This window comes from Phodopus roborovskii, unplaced genomic scaffold, assembly GCF_943737965.1.
Source record: "Phodopus roborovskii unplaced genomic scaffold, PHOROB, whole genome shotgun sequence".
NCBI lineage: Eukaryota > Metazoa > Chordata > Mammalia > Rodentia > Cricetidae > Phodopus > Phodopus roborovskii.
In genome coordinates, this window is record NW_026125059.1 from 19,936,421 (window position 1) to 19,944,741 (window position 8,321).

Sequence of the window (8,321 nt, forward strand, 5' to 3'; positions counted from 1 at the left end):
CATTTAATATGCATTTTAATTGCATAAATAATGCATGGGTGCATGTTTATTGGAGATAGGAGTCAAATAAAAAGAATAGACCGAGCAAAATGTCGAGGGCCTTGTCACAGGGTGGTCGGGGCTGCTGAGGCAGATTGCCACAGGCTGGGTGCCTGACAAGAGAAAATTATTTTCCCAGAATTCTGGGGATTGAAAGCAGGAACAACGGCCTGGGAAGGCTCCCACTCCTTGGCTGTCCCTCTTTACACTGTTGTCTCTCGGTACATAAGCAGCCTGGAGTCTCTGCACACCTGAGTTTCCCTACTCAATCAAGTTCAGGGAGATTGCCCCGATTGTCACATTTTAACTCAGTCTGAGGTGCAGGGTAGAGATGGGCATAGTGGTGGGGCCGGGGCTTCTACATGCAGTTAGAAGGTCACAGTTCAGCTGGTGATACTAGAAGCCCCTCCAATTCTAGGTTTCTTTCCAGGAGCCACATGATTGGCAACGTTATCAGGGCCAGCACAGAGTCAAACCAAGGTTTGGTAGGTTCGGCGTCGCTCCTTCCTATGTCTACATACTATTCTCTTAGCTGGGCAAGCATGCTTCGATGGAGAACCATTATAAACTAGAATCCCCAGGTTCCTCCAGAGTTCCCTGTTCACTTGTGGTAGGGAGTCCTAGTCCCCCCTCCCAACTCCATCCAGCACATTCCAGATCCTTTACAGTGTAGAGTCTACACCCTTGGCTGCTGGTCAAGCCTGGCAGGGGTTGACCGTGGTGTTCTCTCCACTCTGGGAGACATGCCTGGGGGGTGGTCCACAGGCTCTGGGGAATTCCAGGGTCCCAGGCACACAAAATCTGGTCTGGAAGAGGGCTCAGGTTCCACAGCAGAGTGTCCCTTTGCTACATTCTTGAGACAAGAGAAGTAGGAGCAGACCCCTACTTGGGCAAGGCTAAGGTTGTTGGCATGGCTTTAAGGACAGTCCTGCTATTGGTTAGTATATGTGCGACTTCGCAGATCTGTGGACATCTATTCCACACATATGAATGAGTCAAGTCCCCAAAAGACATTTTATACAAGAGAATTCTCCATTTTTTTCTGAAGCTGACTGCATTGCAACATATCTGGAAGGTCTTTCCATCTGCAGCTTCTACTGTCTCTACAGTTGTGGTGTGCTATTATCCAGTATTATGTCAGAGGGAAGAAAAAGACATGTACAAGAGTACTTAAGACAGTGCAATGATGATTTCCTTAAAAAGTAGGGTGATTCAGCGAGGAAAAAAAAAAATCTAAATAAGACTGGAAACCAATGGGAAATGGTTGGAATTAGCTAATGGTCCATCTGAGAGGATGTCTTAGTTTCTTCCAATGCTCTCAAAAGGCCAATGAGACATTCGGGGGCATCAAGTGAGACCATGTTACTGTTGAGCAACCTGAGACCCTGAAAGCCACAGGGGAAGAACTCAAGCAAATGGCTCTGTAAACAGCATTTTGACTAGAGAGTGTGAGCCTATATAGTAAGAGGATCACACACAAATGTTTCATTTTGTAAATCTGTGTATATGGCAATAGAGCTCTTAAGTACAATGAGCACTGAATAGTGAGAGCCAGGTTGTCTGCTAAGAAGAACAAGTGGCAAGTAAGGAAGGTTGCAGGGGTGGGGGGAGGGCTAGTTAAGTGGTGCAATACTTGCCTAGCACTTGTGAGGTCCTGGGCTCATTCCCCAGAGTAGCTAGACTTTCTGGTTGGACTTTTTCCTGGGGACTGCCAGTTCCCAAATAATGACATGGAGACTTATTATTAATTATGAAAGCTTGGCCTTTAGCTTAGGCTTGTTCCCAATTAGCTCTTATAACTTAAATAACCTGCTTTCTGTTAATCTACATTTTGCCATGTGGCCTTTTAATCTCTCTTCCATTCTGTATGTCTGGCTTCCTCAGTGGTCTGAATCCCTCAGTGTCTTGCTGGTGTCTCCCACACGATTGGATTCATCCCTAGCGAGTTCATCTCCCTCCCCAAAGTCCCATCTAGTCTCTTCTGCCTAGCTATTGGTCTTTTAGCTCTTTATCAAACCAATGAGATGGCACCTTAGCAAAGAGACATCTAGATAGTGTACAAAAAGATAATACCACAGCACCCTGGCACTGCAAAAAACAGGTCAATAAGAAAGAACTAGAATGAACTCCATGCAGTTTCAGTTTGTAATCAGAAATGGCAGTAGAAACCATGATTTATAATAAATAAGTAAATAAATAAATATACATATGTGTATATATAAACATAGGTGGACAAATACAAAGGCAAACACCCACTTGGAAGCTCTCATTCTGTCTTCTCAGAATTCCCACAGACAAAAAGACGCCCCCGCAACACATATCTAGACATCTTGTGGTTAGATGTTGGCCTCTCAGGTCCATTTGGCAGTAGAATGTCTGTGGAGATGGGTGGGTCAGGGATGTGGCCAGGAAAGTTCCAGGTGAACTTGACTCGGGTTAAGGTGCCCCAGAGCAGGGAAGCATGCAGAAGGCGAAGTGTCAGAAGGTGTGCAGCATCTTGAGGCCATTCCTTGTGGCTAAAGCTGGACCATCTCAGTACTGGAATCAAGGTTGGATTATAACCTCTCTGAGCTATCGTCAGCACTCTAATCAATGCATACTTGTGCTCACTGCCATTGTCCTGCCCATGAAAACATAAACTTTGCAAAAGTGGGGCATCGGGGGTCTGTTTTCTTCATTCACACACTCCAGACTTGTAGGTCCATATCAGTACAAACACAAGCATCTGGTCTCAGTGTGCACTCAATACGAATGTCTACAACGATGGGATTTTTCTCTTCTTCCCTTTGCCACACAGATCTGGGACACTATCTCTTCCAAGGAACACAAAAAGCCTTCTAGACCATTGAGCACTAAACAGCAGCTGCCTGAACCCCTACCTCAGAGCATCCAGGGAAGCAGAGGAACCTAGAACCTTCCCCCAAGAAGGGTGCTTGGCAGACTGGGAGCCATCAACCTGGTCACATTTCTGGTGGTTTTTCTCAAAAAGGATGTTCTTTTTATGCGCCTCTGGTTACTTTGAAAACCCTGTGAGAAGGTGACTTTTGAGAGGCTAGCTGAAACTCACAGCATTGTTTTAATCTCAGCTGAAGCCCTCCCACTTAATGAGGCCATTCTGTGGCCACCTGTGGGTCCAGGAGAGGGACAAAGGACAGCACATCTATATTCTAGGGCTGTGGATAGCAGTGCTGCTCACCAAGAGGATTAAAATAACAGAGATCTGGAGATCAGAATTTAGAAATCTAGGTGTCCATGGGTCAAGGCCCCTTCCTTGCTTCTAGGACTCAAGCATCAGTGCCTGTCTCCACTGTCCCACAGTTGTATTTAGGTCCCCTGGAACTGGAGTTACAGACAGCTTCGAGCTGCCACGTGGGTGCTGGGAATTGAACGTGGGTCCTTTGAAAGATCAGTCAGTGCTCTTAACTATTGAGCCACTCCCCAGACCCTCAGGGTCACTCTTTGGGAAGTTCTTTCTTATTTCCTTTGGTTCCAGGGTTCCACCTCTGGACTTGACATTTCAGGGCCTCTAGACCTCCCAGCTACCGGCTAAAGTCCCCCGAGGCAGTTCAGAGCCTCTGGAAAGATCACAGAGTGGCCAGTCCTTCTGTGGTGGTGTCTGTGCTCTGAGCAGGAGCCCTGCGAGAGATAAGAATGTGTAGTGTGAACATAGCAGAGATCTGAGATCATCAACATCTAATAATAAATGGGAGGAGTATAAGAAGATGGCCCAGGGCAGCCCCATCTACAGGAGAATGGGAGCATTGGATTAAATGGCAGGGGCTTCAAGTCAACAGTACACATGAAGGGCCCAACCAGCTCTGCACTGTGTCACAGATGATACAAGACACCTGCTTCCTGCCCTCAAGGCAATTATAATTTATTTAGGACTTAGACATAAAACACAGGAGAAATGAGATGGCAAAGCATTTAAATAGCAATTCACAACCCTGCCACCTCCATTAGCTGTCAAATGAACTACAGAGGCAATAACAAACAATCCTGGAATGTGAGCTAGGAGAGGTTATTTGGTTGTTTGTGTCATCAATAGGTGCCTACTTGCTTTCTGGGGGAAATGCAGGGTTAACAAACATGGCAGTTTGGAAAGCTTTGAGTACCTGGGGTGTTTATAATAGCAACAGCCTTCACTTATTGAGCACTTACTACAGAAGACAGCAATTCACATACCTTAACGTCCAGAGTTTTTTTATATTCATTATGAACTAAAGCCAACGCTCCTGAAAGAGATCAGTCCCAGTCTCAGATCCAAACTGTATCAGAGGTTTATTGGCACATATACAGCATGGCAATCTGACCGGGGCGATGAAGGAATGAAGAAAGGGCAGACACAAAGATACATGCACAGAAAGGCTGGGGTTGGGTGGGTTCAGTTCCCGTGGTCGGTGGTATCTATCCTAGTCAATAAATGATACACCTTCTGCTCCCCACAGTTTATTTCTGCTGGCATAATGAAGTTAAAGGGTGTCAACATGGGGCTGGCAAGCAGGAGGTAAGAAGGATGAAGGAGAATCAGCATGGAGGGGAGAGGTATAAGATGAAGGTGGGGGGTGCAGATCTAGATTGAAAGCTTCGAAGGTGGGAGAATGTCTGTAGTGAGGAGGGGACAGCCTGTGGGATCTGGGGGAGCTGTTCTCTGCCCGCTCCACCTCAAGAAGATAAGACATTCATAGTACTGTAAGTTAATGAGTTTATGGCGCTTTGTTACAGCAGTTACAGGAGACCAGTACGGCACTACAAACATTATTTTTATTTGTGTGTGTACACACATGCCCGAGAAAGCCAAAAGAGAGCAGCAGATCCCAAGGGACTGAAGTTACAGATGGTTGTGGGATACCACGTGAGTGCTGGGAACTGAACCTGGGCCTCTAGATGAGGAACAAGTGTCCTCCACCACTGAGTCATCTCTCCAGCCCTTCTGCCTTGTGTGTGTGTGTGTGTGTGTGTGTGTGTGTGTGTGTGTGTGTGTGTGTGTGTGGCACAGTCTCAATTAGAGCCAGAGCTCACTGGTATGGCTGCTGTTGGCCACCACCCAGTCTGCCTCAGGAATCGTCTGTTTTCATCTTCTAAGGCTGGAATTGCAGGTGAGCTGCTGCAGACTCCTGACATTTATATGGCAATGCCTCCTTCCAAGCCATATTTCTCCCACTCAGCACCTGACATTCATCTGTGCTGTTGCCTGTGGTTATAGTTCATCTATGCTCATGGCCATCTACTATCCCATTGTGTGAATAATTTACAATTTGTTGGCCCATTGGCGATAATGCTTGTATTATTTCCATTATGGGGTTGTTGCAAAAAGAGTTTTATGAATTGTTGTAGTTACTTTTCTATTGCAGTGACAGTCTATAAAGAGGAAGCATTTAATTTGGGGCTTGATTACAGTTTCAGAGGGTGAGTCCATGACCAACGTGGTGGAGAGAATGGCAATGGGTAGGCAGGCATGGTGCTAGAACAGTAGCTGAGAGCTCACCCGCTGAGACAGCAATCACAAGGCAGAGAGGGGGAGTGTAAGTGGGAATGGTTTGGGCTTTTAAAACACCAAAGCCACTCCCAGTGATACGCCTCTCCCAACAAGACCACATCTCCTAATCCTTCTGGAACAGTTCCACCAACTGTAGACTAAGCATTCAATTATATCAGCCTGCAGGGACCATTGTCATTCAAATCACCACGTGAGCCTGTTGGCTTGTTGAACACATGCAGGCATTTCCGTTGGGTGGGTACTGAGGAGTGGACTTGCTGGGTCACGGGGTGTGTGCGTGCTCAATCCCAGCAAACTGTCTCTCCAAACTGTCACCTGACACTTGTGCCCATTTCCCCCTTTGCCATGGATCGAATATCTGTGCCTCCAATTCACGTGTGGATGGTTGTTGTAGAATATTATTTTAAGGTGTGTTACTTTTGTTTATGCTGTGGAACATTTACTTAATGACGTAAAGATGTGTTGCTTTTGTTTATGCTGCATCTGTGAAGCTGTGATTCTTTGCCTGTCTAAAACACCTGAAGGTCTAATAAAGAGTTGAACCACCAATAGCGAGGGAGGAGAGATAGGTGGGGCTGGCAGGCAGAGAGAATAAATAGGCGGAGAAATCAGGGAGGAGAGGGAGCAAGAGGACGTCAGGGGTCAGCCATGAGTGGCAGTAAGATATAGAGAAGTTAAGAAAAAGTTAGGAAAAGCTGGCAAGAAATAAGACAAGCTGAGGCTGGGCAGTCATAAGTAAGAATAAGTCTCTGTGCATTTATTTGGGAGCTGGGTGGTGTTCCCTCCCCCAAAGAGCAAAGAGTGAAAAGGGTAAAAAACAACCAATAACAGATGGTGTCTTAAAGTGGTGCCTTTTCAAGGTAACTAGGTTAGGAGGATGGAGCCCTCACCATGGAGTTTGTGCCCTTACAAGAAGGAAGAGGACTGACTTTCTGCCTCTTCGCCCTTTGCCATGTGAGAGTGCAATGAAGACAGCCAGTTTTCAAGGAGAAAGACACCCACACGGGGTCTGTCCGCACCTTATTCTCAACTGCCCAGCCTTTCTAACTGTGAGAAATACCTTTTTTCTCTTCCTTCCTTCCTTCCTTCCTTCCTTCCTTCCTTCCTTCCTTCGACAGGGTTTCTCTGTGACTTTGGAGGCTGTCCTGGAACTAGCTCTGTAGACCAGGCTGGTCTCGAACTCACAGAGATCCGCCTGCCTCTGCCTCCCGAGTGCTGGAACTAAAGGCGTGCACCACCACTGCCCATCGAGAAATAGCTTATTTCATAAGCCACCCAGTCTGATAATTCTTTAGTGCAGCCGCTGCTAACTGGACCAGCTCCCATCAGCAGTATGTGGCTTCCTAACCATTGTATTGTTTCCATTTGTTGGGGCTTTTTCTTAACAGCTGTTTTATGTTGACTCTTAGTAGAGTAGGGCAGCTTTCAGAGCCCTGATTTCCCTAGGAAACCGGCTGGGGGAGCAGGTGGCATTGAAAGAAAGCTAGGCTTTCTTATGGCCCCTTGAGATCCCTCAAGATGAGGAATACCTTCTTGAGGGAAAGCAGAGCAGAGAGTTTTGGATTCTTTTGTGGCCTCAGGTGGGAAGTCCTTTTCTTCTGGCTCACAAGGGTCTGGAGTATGCAGGTGTGTCGGGGCTGAGTTGGGAGCAGGCAAGAGCCTCCTTCTGATGTGACCCACCTATGCCTGGGGTTTCTGAAGCAGAAGCAGTGCTAATGGTTCCGTGAGATTACTCAATATGAGGCATGCTTTCTCGAGGGAAGGCAGAACAGGGAGACTTGGATTCCTTAGTGGCCTCAGGTGGGAAGCCCTTTTCTTCTGGCTCATAAGGCAGCCATCTGTTCCATTGTGTTTTACTATCTGCATTCCTTGGAGGGTCAGGAGAGGCAGGCCCAGATGGACATATGGCAGGGGATTGATGCTCTGGGCTCCAGCAGAAACTCACAAGGCCTCTACCTTCCCAACACACTGGGTGGAGGCAGCCTTCCAAATCCATTGAGAAAAGGGGCATGCCAAACTCAGTCAGGAGACAGCTGCACACTTCAAGAACCTTCCTTCCACTGGGCCAGAAACGGTGTGATGGGTACTTTGGTTAGGAACTTGGGACCAGAACCTCAACTGAGAAATTGCTTCCATCGGATTGGCCAGTGACCACATCTATGGGGAATTTTCTTGATTGCCAATGGTGTAGGGGGCCCTACCCAATGTGGGCAAGAGCATTATGAAACAAATAGCCCGGCTGTGTAACAAAAATTGCTGACAGTGAGCCTGGGAGCAAATCAGAAAACATCTCACATGTGTCTGTAATTCCAGTTCTAGGGGACTTAACACCCATGACAAAACACCAATGCACATAAAATACAAATTTTAAAAATTGTGAAGAAAAGGGGTGTGGTTGGGGCTGAACAACCAAGACTGGCTGAGGCTAGACCAGTGGGTGTATGTAGAGGCAATAAAAAGGGGCAGCCAGAGACATAATGAGGAAGAAGTTGTAGACATAAGAGAGGCATACAGGGACTCATCTGACCACCTGACCAGAGGGACAACACTCAGAGCTGAGGGTTGCTTCCTGTTCCTGTGTGTGATGGGATGCAAAGTGCTTTATTTCTCCTACACAGTACCTACCACCTTCTTGAGTCACCCACCCCCCCCAATACAGTACAACTTGAAGACTCAATTCCTGTGTCTGTTCACTGACGATAGTGGTGGCAGGCAGCAGGAACCCCACAATTCTGGTCACCCTTATACAAATATGATGTGACCATAGAGCCATAGGATGTGA